Below are 16,106 nucleotides of genomic sequence, written 5' to 3' on the forward strand. Positions count from 1 at the left end.
TTGTGAAATCTTCCCAGACCAGGGATTGAACCTGTGTCTCCTGCACTGGCAGGCAGATTCTTATCCACGGTACCACCAGGGAGGCCCTTCTTTACATTTTTATTCTGTCACAATTTTTCTAATTTTCCTTGTTATAGCTGCTTAGATTGTTGCTTTCTCAGTCACTAAGTCATGTCCAACTCTTTGCAATCCCATGAACTGCAGCACGCCAGGCTTCCCTGTCCTTATCTCCCAGAGTTTCTCAAATTCATGTCCATTGAGTTGATGATGCCATCCAATCATTTCGTCCTTTGTGGCCCTCTCCTCCTCCTGCCCTCAATCTTTCCCAGAATCAGAGTCTTTTCCAGTCTTTTCAGCTTTTCACATACTGTGGCCAAAGTATTGGAGCTTCAGCATCAGTCCTTCCAATGAATATTAAGTGTTGATTGACTGGTTTGAACTAACTTAGTATATGTAGAAGGATTTATAAGAGTGTTTGGCACTCCAGGTGCCCAAAGGACTCTCAAGAGTCTTGTCCAGCACCACAGTTCGAAAGCATCAATTCCTTGGCGCTCAGCCTTCTTTATGGTCCAACTGTCACATCTGTACATGACTACTGGAAAAACCACAGCTCTGATTATATGGACCTTTGTTGGCAAAGTGATGCCTCTGCTTTTTAATACAGTCTAAGTTTGTCATAGCTTTCCTTCCAAGGAGTAAGCATCTTTTAATTTTGTGGCTACAGTCACTTTCAACAGTGATTTTGGAGCCCAAGATAATAAAATCTGTCACTGTTTCCATTGTTTCCCCATCTATTTGCCATGAAGTGATGGAACCAGATGCCATGATCTTCACTTTTTAATGCTGAGGTTTAAGCCAGCTTTTTCACCCTCCTCTTTCACCTTCATCAAGTGTCTCTTTAGTTCCTCTTCACTTTCTGCCATTAGGGTGGTATCATCTGCATATCTGCTGCTGCTGCTGCTAAGTTGCTTCAGTCGTGTCCGACTCTGTGCGACCCCGTAGACGGCAGCCCACCAGGCTCCACTGTCCCTGGGATTCTCCAGGCAAGAACACTGGAGTGGGTTGCCATTTCCTTCTCCAGTGCGTGAAAGTGAAAAGTGAAAGTGAAGTCACTTAGTTGTGTCTGACTCTTCGCGACCCCATGGACTGCAGCCTACCAGGCTACTCTGCCCATGGAATTTTCCAGGCAAGAGTACTGGAGTGGGGTGCCATTGCCTTCTCCCTGCATATCTGAGGTTGTTGATATTTCTCCTGGCAATCTTGATTCCAGCTTGTGATTCATTCAGCCCAGCATTTCACATAATGTACTCTGCATAAAAATTAAATAATCAGGGTGACAATATATAGCCTTGATGTACTGCTTTCCCAATTTTGAACCAGTTCTTTGTTCCACGTCTGGTTCTGACTGTTGCTATAGAGAGAGGTAAAGTGGTCTGGTATTCCCATCTCTTGGAGAATTTTCCAATTTGTTGTGATCCACACAGTCAAAAGCTTTAGCATAGTCAATGAAGCAGAATTAGATGTTTTTCTGGAATTTGCTTGCTTTTTCTATGATCCAAGGAATGTTGGCAATTTGATCTCTGGCTCCTCTGCCTTTTCTAAACCCAGCTTGTACATATGGAAGTTCTCAGTTCTTGTATTGTTGAAGTTTGGCTTGAAGGATTTTGAGCATTAACTTTCCAGGATGTGAAATGAGTGCAATTGTATCATAGTTAGAACATTCTTTGGCATTTCCCTTTCTTGGGATTGGGATGAAAACTGACATTTCCCATTCCTCTGGCCATTGCTGAGTTTTCCAAATTTTCTGGCTTATTGAGTGCAGCACTTCAACAGCATCATCTTTTAGGGTTTGACATTGCTCAGCTGGAATTCCATCACCTCTGCTAGCTTTGTTTGTAGTGATGCTTCCTAAGGCCCACTTGACTTCACACTCCAAGATGTCTGCCCATGATTTTAAGGTATATATTTAATTTCTAAATATATGTGATTTTTAAATTATCTTTGATATGAATTTCTCATTTTGATATTAATTTCTCGTCTAAATGCTTTCTTCTCTGCAGTCACCTTCTGTTTTTCTTCTGTCTTTTAACTTTATTGAGGCTTTCAATAGCTAAGTTAAAGATCTCTCTTGGTAATTGTCACATTGCACTTGAAAATATGTGGGTTATTTTCAAATAGCTTTTGATATTGATTTCTAACATAATTCCATGGTAATAAGAACAGACTCTAGATGATTTCAAGATCTTTAGACCATGAAATTTTTGCATCTTGCTTCATGTCCCTGGATATGTTCCAGTGTCTCCAGATTTATAGTCTATGGGAATTTGAATAGAATTTGTATCCTGCTGTTGTGTGAAACTTGTATAAACCTTAATTACATTGAATTGGTTCATAGTGCTCTTCAGGTCTATTACATCATTCTACTTTTCTGTCTATTCATTGTATTAATTTTTAAGAATTTGATATTGAAACTCCAATTAAACATTTTTATTTACTTTAAAAAAAGAAAAGTGAAACTCACAAATCAGTGTATTACAGATGGTTTTCATAAGGGAAAGGCCAGTGGTTTTGTGTCTCCCTTCTATGAGATCTCCTGGGGATCCCTAGAGAAATTTCTAGGACTCTCTTGACCTGCACTTCTCAACCTTTACAACACACACAATTACCAGAATCTCAGTAAAGTGCAGATTCTGAAAAAGGAAGACAAGGATAGGGTTCCAGATTCTAACTTTCAGACAAACTCCCTAATTCTGCTTCTGCTGCTATGACAGGCAGCCCCCCGTGAGTAGCCAGGCTATGGAGCCCAACTTCAGAACACCTGCTAAGCCTTGGCTTTTCCATGAGATTTATTTCGGGGAAGAGTAAATGAACAATTCTTTCATTTTAAAACAAACAATTTGGATAGAGAAATTATTATTATGAAAGAAGAAACCAAGCTAGTCAACCTAAAGTGAAAAGTAGTGAAAGTATTAGTCGCTCAGTCGTATCTGACTCTTTGTGACCCCATGGACTGTAGCCCACCAGGCTCCTCTGTCCATGGGATTTTCAGGTAACAATACTGGAATGGGTTGCCATTTCCTTCTCCAGGGTGTCTTCCTGACCCAGGGATCAAATCTCCTGCATTGCAGGAGGATTCTTTACAATCTGAGCCCCGAGGGACTCCCTAAAGCCACCAGTAACTACTTGTAGTATGCTGCAGCTGCTGCTAAGTTGCTTCAGTCATGTCTGACTCTGTTCGACCCCATAGACGGCAGCCCACCAGGCTCCCCTGTCCCTGGGATTCTCCAGGCAAGAATGCTGGAGTGGGTTGCCATTTCCTTCTCCAATGCATGCATGCATGCTAAGTCACTTCAGTTGTATCTGACTCTGTGAGACCCTATGGACAGCAGCCCACCAGGCTCCTCTGTCCACAGGATTCTCTAGGCAAGAATACTGGAGTGGGTTGCCATTTCCTTCTCTGGTGGTCTGATGAAGTCAGGTTTATTTATCCATCACAATGAGAAATGAAACATAGATTATCTCACCAAACTAAGGAAAATAGAGAGTTATTATAGAGTTCTGTGTAGGGGCAGAGTTTAGGTGAAATTTGACCACAAATTTAAGCCTATGTTGATAGGCTGGAAGCAAGGGAAGTCTGTGTCAAGGATCTGGACTGCAAAACAAGCCAAAGGGCTTGTTTCCTTTGACCCTTCAAAGTTAAGATAGCTGTGGAAACCTATGTGCAGAAACCCTGGATCTGAATTTCTGCTCCCAGATTGTGAATTGAGGCTGCTTTCCTGTGTCAAAGTGACTTAAATTCTACACACAAGAGTGGGATGTTCCATTCTTACCATAAGAATTTCAAATAGCCATATTCACTCATAAAGGGGGTTATTATGACACTTTAGAGCTGCAGTGTGTCCTTGGGAGAAGTATTTCCTGTTAATTTTGCAGAACTGACTTTATCTATGCCTGTTATTCCAGCCTGATGAATAGCCAGACAGCTTTTACTTTCTTAGCCGAAGCCATTTTTTTTTTCACTTTTCCAGTTTGTAAGTGATAGAAATCTAACTCAAGTTAATTTCAGCCAAAAAAAAAAAGAAGGGTACTTTTCAAGCTCATTGAAACCAAAAAAATAAGTAGCTTTAGGGATAACTGGATCTAAGCTCTCACAGAATATCATTAGGGCTTGTTTTTTTTTTTCTCTGTCTCTGTTTAACTTGCCTCTGCATTGACTATATTTAAGTAGTTTTTACACAGTTAGGCAAGATAACCAAAGGGTGTTTCTTTTTTCCCAATAATCTCAACTTAAAAAAAATTTTTTTGAGTCTCATTGGTCTGAGTTGGGTCTGAAGCCACCTTCTCAATCAAGTGCTACACTCGTGAGAATGGATGGAGAATGAGAGAGTGGTGGCTTGCAAGGAAATGTGAAGTTCATGACTAGATGTGAAGAGTCAATTACAGATGTCCTTTACAGACATTTGCAACACCCTGAAATCATGACCTGTAGGGGACACTGCTTTCCTTTATTCAAAAGTTGTTCTGGATTGCTTTGACTTCAGTTCTGAATTCCAGAGATAAGAAATTAATACTAAGTAGATTTTTAACTTTAATGTTATGGGGTCTTTCTAAAAACACTTTTATGGTAAATAATTTCAAACTTCCAGAAAATTTTCAAAAGTATTGGAGAAAACTTGCACATATATTTTCCTTTTAGTCATTTGTTAATTAATATTTTTCAATATTCTATAAAATAGTATTTTAAAGTATTATTCATATTCCAGAAGCAATTAATATGTCATAACTGAAAACTTTAAAATCTACATCCTTGAAGACATTCATATAATAAAATTCATTCAAAATGCACAATATTTTAAAGCACCACAGGGAATATAAAAATACAACCGATAGCTCATATAAAAAGAAGAGAAAAGAAAATATAAAAACATATAAATGGTACATACCTAAGATGTATCTGTGGGAGGGAGTAAGATATGCTATTTAGTTTGGATAATATGCAGAAATTCTTACTGTGAGGGAAGTGACAGGCAGTTCTTCTGAAAAATGTATTCATCTGGACATCAATTTCCTACCTTGCAAACTGAATCTATTGCTTAGTGAAATGTTCTAGACTAACAACTTTTAGCAGACTCTTATTTCTTAATGAGATATTCTAGACCTCTAACGAACTGTTAGAGAGAAGAAAGAGGTTCTTAAAACTGTATAAATGCTCAGGGAACATGGTAACACTAGAGACCAAAAACATTCCTATTTGATGTACGTAACACTTCAACAGTGTCCTGAAATGCTGCAATGCTTAGGCTATTATAACATTTTTATCTTTAATATGAATAACATTGAAATCATTGCATAAAATTATTATTTTTAATTTAGAAATCTAATTGGTACTATAGCTACTTTAAATTATTTCTTCTTACCTCATGCTTCTTTTGATCTTTATGACTACATTGTTGTGTTTTGATAAATGTCGACACTAGGAAAATTAAGCCTTATTAAATTTTTAATGTACTAATGCTTTCTTTGTACCATATTTAGTTGCAGTTGTCAAATACCTACCTTGGAGTTTAAGTTTTATTATCTCTACCTTCTTTATTTAAAGAAACCAAGACTTTAATAACTTGCCCAAGTTCACACAAGCTAATAGAGGACTGAATCAGAATGTAGATGCAGGCATTTCTGGATCAAGGACTTGTCAGGCCCCTGTAAAGCCCTCCGAATAAAACAATAGTAATGATAAGAAAGATATAAAATAGTTGTGCCATTGCTACTGACTATTTAGTGCCCCTCCTCTGCATTAACAATGGCAGAGAATGTTAGTGCTTCTTGAAGAGTTAGATTAGAGAAAGAAGATCAGGAATGTTTATTGTCTAAGGAGCATACATCATACATCATAACTTACAGTGCTTATTATGTACACTTATAGAGACCAACTGGAATTTTTTTTTCCACTGCAGCTTCTTGTTTCCACATTTTGTTTTGTTCATTGCTTGACTCACAGGGATCCCTGTTAACACGTGGGAGAGGGAAAAACAAGTAACAGGCTTATCTCTCATCCTTGCAATTATTTTCATAGAGATTTTTTGAAAGATACCTGGCTTGTGTGCTTCATTTATAACAATTTTTTTAAGTGATCCACATGGATGGATATGGATTCAATTCATTTTTCCCCCAGGGGCCAGATTTTATTTAATTTATACATATAATCCACTCTTTTTCTGGCTTCCCAGGTGGCTCAGTAGGTAAAGAACCTTACCTGCCCTGCAGGAGATGCAGACAGACACAAGTTTGATCCCCAGGTCAGGAAGGTGCCCTGGAGGAGGGCATAGCAACCCACACTCCAGTATTCCTACCTGGACAATCCCAGGGACAGAGGAGCCTGATGGGCTACAGTCCATAGGGTTGCAAAGAGTCAGACATGACTGAAGTGACTGAGCATGCCACTCTGTTTTCAAGATTTTTTTCCCACATAGGCCACTACAGAGTCAAGTTCCCTGTGCTATTCAGTAGGTTTTTTTTTTTTTTAGTTATCTATTTTATATATAGTAGTGTGTATATATAAGTCCCAGTTTCCCAATTTATTCTTCCCCTGTCCCTTATCCTCTGATAACCATCATTTTGTTTTCTATATCTGTGACTCCTGTTTTGTAAATAAGTTCATTTATACTGCCCCTTTTTTTTAGATTCTACATATAAGGAAAATGTAATTTGTCTTTCTGTGTCTGACTTGCTTCACTTATTGCCATAGAGATTTAATGGAACAGATCAAAAAAGGAAATTATTAAAAGGCAACTTGGAAGAATAAAGAAGCTATGCAAGCAAACATCTTGTTGATGACTGGACATTAATGATTGTTCTCAGTAATTCAGCAATTTGCTTTAAGATCCACTTAGGAAACACCTCCCTCCTATTTTTAATGCTTAGAATACTTGATTATTTGACAAATAAACCCGTGACTTATGCTTTGATTAGAATGTTGAATATATTTTATTCATTGCATCAGGAAAGCTTGCAATTTTAGCTCACAAACTTTAAGCTCTAGGTCAGATTTCTGTTTGTGCTTGGTCAGTCTCATCTGACTCTGTGACCTCAGGGACTATAACCTACCAAGTTCATGGGATTGTCCCAACAAGAATATTGGAATGAGTTGTCATTTCTTCCTCCAGGGGACCTTCCCAACCCAGGGATCAAACCCTCATCTCCTACATCTCCTGCATTGCAAGTGGATTTGAGTCACCAGGAAAGCCCTTCCTAGTGAGGAGACTTAAATAAACCAGGGAAGGAGGATTTGGAATATTTGGTGACTATAATTTTAAATGGGAAATAGAGAAAAGTCTCACTGAGAAGGTGGTATCTGAGCAAAGACCATATTTGCTCAAGAGTAAAGCAAGCCATGGCAATGTCTGAAGAAAAGTGCACTCCAGGCAAGGTTTTGCAGACATCTCTTATGCATCCCTGAGATTCTCTTGGCCTCATTCTTGTCTTGATACAGTTCTGAGGAGACTCAGACTGATTTAATTTCTTTCCTTCTGCCCCAGGGCTTCCTGTTTTCACTACTGCAGACCCTGGGGCACCTAAACCTACACATGTGCCATTTGAAGTGCTGTGGAATTGCTATCCAAGGGGATAAATTTCAGCTAATGCAAAAGAGAATTCTGTGGATAAATTCATCTCTCTTTGGGTCCTCCAGGAACATGGCTGGACAACTGATAGCACTAAATGGAAACCAGCTCACTGTGTCCTTGCATTGGTTCTCCCCACTTCTGAGCATGCCTGGACACTCTGATTATCACTCAAGCTCTACACCTCTGTTTCTGGGTAGCTAAAGTTAAGATACAATGGAAGTAAAGTATTACAAATGGAAGAAGTACAAAACCCTGAGACAGAAATCCAATTGGTAAGCTAAAGAACAGCAAGAAGGCCACTGCGGTAAGGCCAGATGGGGCAATGGGAAGAACAAAAGGAAATTAAGTCAACGAGGCAATGAAAGTTCAAGTTCATGAAAGGTCTTATGGCCTCTGATGAAACTAGGCTTTGGTTCCGATTGAGGTAGGAAGTTGTTGACATGCTAGCTTAAGATTTAATACGACTCCTGTGGGTACACTGTGAACAAGAGAGTGGAGAGAATGAGAGTGAAAGTGAAAATACAGTTAAGAGTTCTCTGTTGAAATTCTGGTAAGACATGACGGTGGTTTTGGCAGCAAAGATGAAGGAGATGTGTGGGATTCTGATTATATCTTGATGATCAGGACTTTATGGAATGAGAAAGAAAGAAGAAGCAAGGATGACTCCAAAGAAAAGTTGATTTGATATGAATTGATTGGAGGAAAACAAAAAAGAGTAGGTATGAGGGGAAGCTCAGGGATTCAGCTTTGGACATACTAGTCCAATAAACCCATAAACTCCCAGTGAAGATGTCATGGAAGAAGAGGTATCTCTACATCTGGATTTCTAGGGAAAGTTCCAAGGCAATACTCGTCAAAGTGTTGTTAGGATTTAAATCTATGAGAATGAATGAGATCACCAAAGAAATCAGGGTAACAGGAGAAAAGAAGAGGCACGGTACTGAGCCTCAGGATACTCCACCATTAAAGTGAGGCAGATGGAGAGGAGTCAGCAGCAAAGCCTGGCTGTTGCTTTGTGGTTGGTGAGGATGAAGACAACCGGGAGAGAATGGTGTCCCAGAAACCCAGTAAAGAAAGCACTTCAAAAAGAAAGAAGAAAATGAAAGAAAAGAAACGTGATTTATTTGCTGAATGACTCTGAAAAAGCAAATAGATGAGTGCTGAAAACTGACCATTGGATTTAGTAACTGGAACTTAACTGCTGAAAACAATGATTTTTATTGGAATAATAGAGCCAAAAACATGACTTGAGTGGGTTTAAGGGAGAATGGGAAAAGAAGAATTAGAGGGAGTAAAGACCACACTTTCAAGGGTTTTTGCTGTAGAGGAGAGCAAAAATAATAATAATAATAATAATAAAATAATAATGGAGTGATTACTGGAGAGAAAAGTGAGGTAAAGAAAGTTTATTTAACATCGCAAAATAATAACTTATAAGGAGATAATGGAATTAATCTGGTGGGAGGTAATTTAAATTAATGGCATAAGAGAGGAGTATTTCTGGAGCAATAGCCCTAAAAATGTGGAGGCGAATAGAATCTGATGGACAATTGAAGAGACTGTTCCTTGGACTTCCCTAGTGGTCCAGTGGTTAGGAATCTGCCTTCCAATTCAGAGGACATGGGTTCAGTCCCTGGTCTGGAAACTAAGACCCCACATGCCTCGGGACAACCAAACCAGCGTGCCACAACTACAGAGCCCACACGCTAGAGAAGAAACCCTCATGCCAGAAGGAAAGATCCCACATGCCACAACTAAGACCTGATGCAGTTTAAATAAATAAAACACAGTCACTATTAATGTTAAATTAAAAAAGAAGAGGTTGTTCTTAAGAGGAGCACAGATGTTTCATCTATAATAGCAAGAGGGAAGACAGAGCATAAGGATGCAGGTGCTGGTCAGTGGATAAATGTAGTGTGGGAACTTGTGGACCTTCTATGATTGCCACTCACAGAATCTGAAACCAAATTAATCAGCTGAGAGTAAGGATGAGTGGGGAGGTGTTGAAGGTAGAGAGAGAAAGGAGAGGGCATGAAATAGTCATCAATCATTCTTTCTGTTTAAAAGTTTAGATTTCTTTTAGTCTAAGACATTGCTTCCTATCTCACCTACTCCAATTACCAAGGCTTAATGGTAACCAGGACAAATCAGAATAGAATAATTCAGGGAAGAGTATCATAGAGAGCAGAATCTGGTGAGATAAACCACTGCTCAATCAGTTCCTTTATTTTTAATGAGCCACTGGGGTGGGGCCAAGAGTGGGTTCTGTTTCTATCACTTAAAATATTTTTAGCAACAGCTCATCCAACTTCACATACAATTCCAGTGGTCTAATAGCCATCAGATCAGTTCTGTGGGTTAGGGGTTGGGCTGACCATTTTTTCTTGTTTGAGATGGCCTGTCTAAGAAAAAAGATGAACCAAATTTTCTTGGTAGACATTCAGGGGATTCTGGGTATTTTGATGATGATGGATTACTCCTAAGTTTTCTCCCCTCCCTCCAGGGCATCTACCAGAAAAGTGTAACGGCTATGCCACAGGAAATTTTAAATTGATTAACTGCAGACATATAGCATACAGATGAATGATCCAACACTCTTCAGTCAATGGAAACAGACCCTTCATCAGTAAAGACAGAGAAGGAGAAATTTTTCACTAGTTGCTAATGTGTTTAAGGATGGCTTAAATTTTCCTAAAATATAGAATTCTGGAGAATCTTCAAGGCAATATTTTAGCCATCCAATATTCTGGGAATTAAAGAAAGTCACCCAGATCCTCAAAGACCAGGAAGACCAAGACAAAAGAACTGAAGTATAGAAAAAGAAAGGGAAAAACAAAGGGCTGATGTGTGGGAAGAGAAAATTAACATTTACCCAGCTTCTACTATCTGCCAGCCCTTTTTACATGTTGTATATTTCAACCTTGACAGCTGTGAAGTCGAAGAAGCAGGACCTCTCAAAGGATGATAATGTTCCAAGCACTGCAAAATTTGTGAACAGAATTTTAACCCAGGACAGCCTGACACCAAAGTTCATGTTCTTTGCACTAAAATAGAAGTCATAGGAGAGAAAGCACAAAGTTTATTCTATTCCCAAGAGTCCTGAAATACTTACTACTAATAAGTTTACAGTAAATGCATATATGCTAAAAACACATTTTACATGCCCTGAAAAACAGGCCAGACAATGTGAATTCTAACTCTTCATGCAACTGCTCTTAGCCATCCTTGTTGAATTGATTTGATTGTCTTGCATGTTCCACTGGCAGCTGTTTAGTGGTGGCTCTCAGTGATTATACACAATGTGTGTCTGCCCAACAAGTTATAAACACATGCTTATTGAAGCACTCAAACAAAAGGACAAGGTCTGACTCGCCAGTGATGTGCCAAGATACACAATTAACTAACACAAGTTCAGAATCACAAGGCCTCTTCTTGTCTTGAGAAACTCCCAGTAGAGCCTGCTGTCTTCCTTTACAAGCTGTTTTCAAGTGTGAAGAGCTTCTTACCAAAGCAGTTAAAAAGAAGGCAATTTTGCCAAAGAGTAATGTGTAGTCCAACATTTTACCTGTTTTCATCAGTTTAGAGATATTAGTCATACACCCAAGCCTAAATTAAAAATCTAGAATCTCAGTAAGTAGCTGAACCCTCAAAGTGTAGACATAGTCATTCATCTATTGAATTAATCAATCAAAGAACACCCTTATTTTCCTAGTACTCTTCTATATCCTATAAAAGTAGACCAAATATAAGCCTGCTTGTCCTCCCAGGAAAAGGTTACATAATAGCAAGGAAAACTAAAACTAAGTATTACATAGTTACATAATCACAAGTGGGATATGATGTATGAAGTGAAAGTAATGAGTTTAAACAATATACATACAAAGGAATTACCTGACTTAATCTGGGCATCATAGTAGACTCCTAGAAGTTATGCTTTCATTGAGTTCTCAAGGGTAAGTAGGTGCTGGCTAGGTAGAGAGGAATAAAGTTTCAGGGAAAGCTTGGGGAGAAGCATGGAATGCTTGGGTGTCAGAAAGAATTCTAGTGAAGCTCATGAAGCCTGAGAAGGAAGGCTGAGATGGAGCTAAGAGGTTATACAAGGTCTTCTGAACTGAAAGAAACGTCATTCCAGACTGTATTTTAAAGGCAGGCAGTCTCATGACATTATAGGATTTTAAGCAATAATCATATTTGCTTATTAAAAGACTTCCCTGGAGGCTATATGGAAAGTAAATTGGAAGAACTAAATAAAAACATTTTGCAAGAATTCGGGAAAGAGATGATAATTATTTGGATGATAATAAAGGGAGTAGAGGTGGAGAAAAGTAGGTGGATTTAAAGGCATACTGATTTTTGACTCAGTATGAGGGTTAGAAAAAAGGGTAAGAGTACTCTCAGGTTTCTAGCTTGAGAAAATCAAGAAATTGTTGTGCTGATTATGAAAATGGAAGTGATTCTAAGACACACACATTTGGAAAATTGGATTATTGAAAATTGTTTCAAATTTGGGGCACAATGAATTTTAGGTACTGTGTGGTGGAGTGGGTAGGCCTTGAGAAGGCAGCTGGTAAACTGGCTGAAGACATAAATTGAAGAACAAGGTGGACTTCTCTGGATGTATTTAGGAATGGAACCTGGATTGAAACAAGGCTCCCTGTCACTCATTAAGGCTGTATTGAATGATGACAGCAGAATATAGACATGAGCAAAGGAGAGAATACCATTAATGAATATCCTTTGCAACAAGTATTCTCCTCCCACGTGGGACCTCCAGTTAACTTTCCTAACCAATGTTAATTCACCATCATGTAAGTGGCTTCCTTGTGTTTCAGTTCTACTGGAATAGGCTTTGAGCAATTAGCAAACAGGAATGAAGATGCAAAAGCAACATTGTCAAGAACTTTATTCTCTTAAGAATTGGTAAAGGCTACATTTTTAAGTACTGAAGAATACATTCATAGATGAAGATTTCACAACACAGATTAAACAGAAATCAGGGGCTAATATCAAGGAAGATAATACAGTTCATCAAGTATAAATTCTCAATACTGACATATCAGTCTATGGGGTACTTTTTAAATGCTTGATAAGGATGTATTGTATAGCACAGGAAACTACTCAGTACTCTGTAATTGCCTGTCTGGGGAAAGAATCTTAAAAAACGGGATATAAGTGTATGTACAACTGGTTCACTTTGCTGAACACTTAAAACTAACACAACGTCATAGATCAACTATACTCTGGATAAAAAATTTTTAAATCAATAAATAAAATGTCTGCTATACATCATGTTTATGAGTAATCAAAGTTAATGATACATAGATGGAAGATATTTAAGTATTAAATGATGCAAACTTAAAAATCAAGATATGTTCAAACATACGGTATAGATTATTTGTTCAATCAATGAGCACTTGCTAAGAAACTGTCATTTGACAGACTGTTGCATCTGTATCTGAGGATACAGACATGAAAAAAGTTATATTAGTTTCATTACAGAAAGTCAAGTTTGGGAGGAAAAACTAGATGAACTCAAATAATTACAAGAGTAATAAATATGCGTTTCTATGGGAACATGTAGATAGGATCAATTATATTGGTGGTGGCAAGGGATATTAAATGGTGACTGTGCCAAACGGAAAATGGTGGAAGGGTTTTACAAATGTAAGGCATAGCATGACAAAAGAATGGAAGAATAATAGAATGAAACAGTGTGGCGAGCTCAGTGACTGTTATGCAGATGTATGGTGGGAATTGGTAGAAGAGTCCGGAATAATGGATTGGACTTTTGTGCAGTGGGCCATGGGGTCTATCCTGCAGCTTATGAGAAAGGATGGGCTTCCCTGGTGGTTCTGTGGTAAAGAATCTGCCTGCCAATGCAGGAGATGTGGGTTCAATCCCTGGGTCAGGAAGATCCCCTGGAGAAGGAAGTGGCACTCCACCCCAGTATTCTTGCCTGGAGAATCCCATGGACAGAGGAGCCTGGTGGGCTACAGTCCATGAGGCTGCAAAGGGTTAGGCATGACTTAGGGACTAAACAACAACAACAGTGAGGGAGGATATGACCTGTTCCCAAGAGGGACATGAGGGATATTCTATCAGGAGACCTAGGTCTGAATACTGGGTGAACAGAATGCTACCTGAGTAGTCACAGGACTATAACAAATTATGTTCAAAAGAGAACACAACTGCTCAACAATAAAAAACACAATCTATCAAGTGTGAGGAGTAAGTACTCTAAGCCAAGTCAAGAATATCACAAGGCAAGTGGTTACAGGAACAGGTGAATAACAAAAAGCAAGAATAGGGTAAAAATCAAGTCCCAAGAGACTCAAGATAACCAAGGATTTGTTTAATTGGCCTCTTGCTAGGACATAGGTGAGTTTGATAGGTTAAAGGGAATCTAGATGGGGAGCTATCACATAGGGAGACACGGACAGGTGTTGAGAAAGAGGCTTTCATAAGCAGAGAGTATTTCAGAAGGATTGCCCTGGGGATGATGGAAGAAGGAGTGGAGAGAGTATTCTTTCATGACAGCGAACAAGAGAGAATTTGATGAAGGTCTGAGGTAGGGCAGTGGCCATGAGCTGGAGTAATTTGATCAGGAAGGGGAAAGAAAATATGATGCCAGGGTGGTTGCTTAGACTTCAAGGTCATTTGCAAGATGGGTAGAATTTAGCTTGAAATTGGAAAATGGGAAAAGGATTCTCCCTTTGGAGAAAAGGGAGGAAAGACAGCAGAACTTTTTCCAGGAGAGCAGATTTGGCAGACTCCCAAGCCTGACCCCATCTGGCATTCTGATACTCATATCAGATTCCTGGTATGAGCTCCATCTCTTGGAAAGAATTTATAAGTGGTCCACAGTGCTGTCCTGTGCTTAGTTGCTCAGTAATGTCTGACTTTGTGAGAACCCATGGACTGTAGCCCGCCAGGCTCCTCTGTCCGTGGGGATTCTCCAGGCAAGAATACTGAAGTGGGTTGCCATGCCCTCCTCCAGGGCATCTTCCCAACCCAGGGATTGAACTCAGGTCTCCTGCATTGACAAGTGGATTCTTTACCATCTGAGCCACTGCAGTATTGGTTATTGTCAATGGCCTCCTGCATCTGTCACCTTTAAGTTTTAGCACAAAAGCCTGGGTTGGACACGAACACAAAAAGAGTTAAGCTGTGGTCTCAAGTTTATTTAAGCATCTACAAAGAAATTTCCTGAGGTTCTCTCTATCCATTCCCATCATCTCTACAGGATATGAACTATTCTCAAATGTGGCTGACATTTTATACAGGATTATGCACCGTGGTGTAGTAGAAAGAATTTGAGCTTTGACCACATATTAGCTAAATGACTGATGAAAATTACCTCACAACAGCAGAAGATGGCTGTCTGTCAAAAAAAAAAAAAAAAAAGTTTATGGCTTACGTATCTGCACCTTGAGCTTCAGCGGCTTCTGCAGAGATGTTCTGCAGACCGGTCACTGCTTTTTAATGATTCCATTGACGTCAGACAGTGTCTAGCGCAACCAGCTATTTTTATATACCAATTGAAAATGCAGCAACTATCTCTCCTCTGAATTAGATCACAGAGCAGCAATGAAATACATGCCTCTGCCATAAGGTAGATGAACAGGCACTTCGGGTTATGTTAGAGAGAATATGAGTTTTTCTCAATCTCCCCTGGAGCAATGATTGCCATTGTCAATTGTACAAATCTCTGGGTGCTTTTTCCTGATGTATTTGTAAGGAAAGAAGAAAAGGAATATTTTTCTCTGTTGATCTGAGAGTAACTACAAAACACCCTAGCACAGTACACTGAGCAAATCAGAAAGTGCCAAGATTGTCAATGCCAGACAAGGGAAGGAGTGAGCACGGTCCACATCCCTCTCCTCTTCCTACTGCTGTGTCCCTTGATGAAAAGGAAAATGGAGGATTAGGCTCAGGGCCAAGAAGATTATCTGGTCCCCAAGACTGAGGGGCACCTTCTGTGACTTTGAGACTATGGTTCTTGAAGCTGATTTGAATATACCCAACTGGATGTATTCTGATGCAGACATTACTGAAAATAACCTCTGCTGTTACCAGATAGTAATCTCTGAACTAGGAAACCTTAGGCATAAACACAGCATAAATGGCAGCAGCAAGACTACCATTGGTATTCTAGGCAAAATTCCCAGAGTAGCTGTGAAGGCATTTTCATATGCTTTCATAGTTTAAGTAGAAATAAAACAAATGATGATCAACAACATCACATGATGCATTGTCAAGAAAAATCTCTTAGCTATAATAACAGAGGTCCTGTAGTAGATGTTTAGGTTTCCCTATATAAAATCTGTCTCTTGTACATGGAATTCTGATGGTTGCAGAAGATAGCAGCTCATTATTTTCTAAAAGTGGGAAGTGAGGCGAGGAGGGATAAATATTCAAATTCAAAACCATCAACTTTTTGTGATTATGTTGCTTTCCCAGATAAGAGCAGACATTTCAGCAAGA

This window comes from Ovis canadensis, chromosome 16 (assembly GCF_042477335.2).
Source record: "Ovis canadensis isolate MfBH-ARS-UI-01 breed Bighorn chromosome 16, ARS-UI_OviCan_v2, whole genome shotgun sequence".
Lineage (NCBI taxonomy): Eukaryota > Metazoa > Chordata > Mammalia > Artiodactyla > Bovidae > Ovis > Ovis canadensis.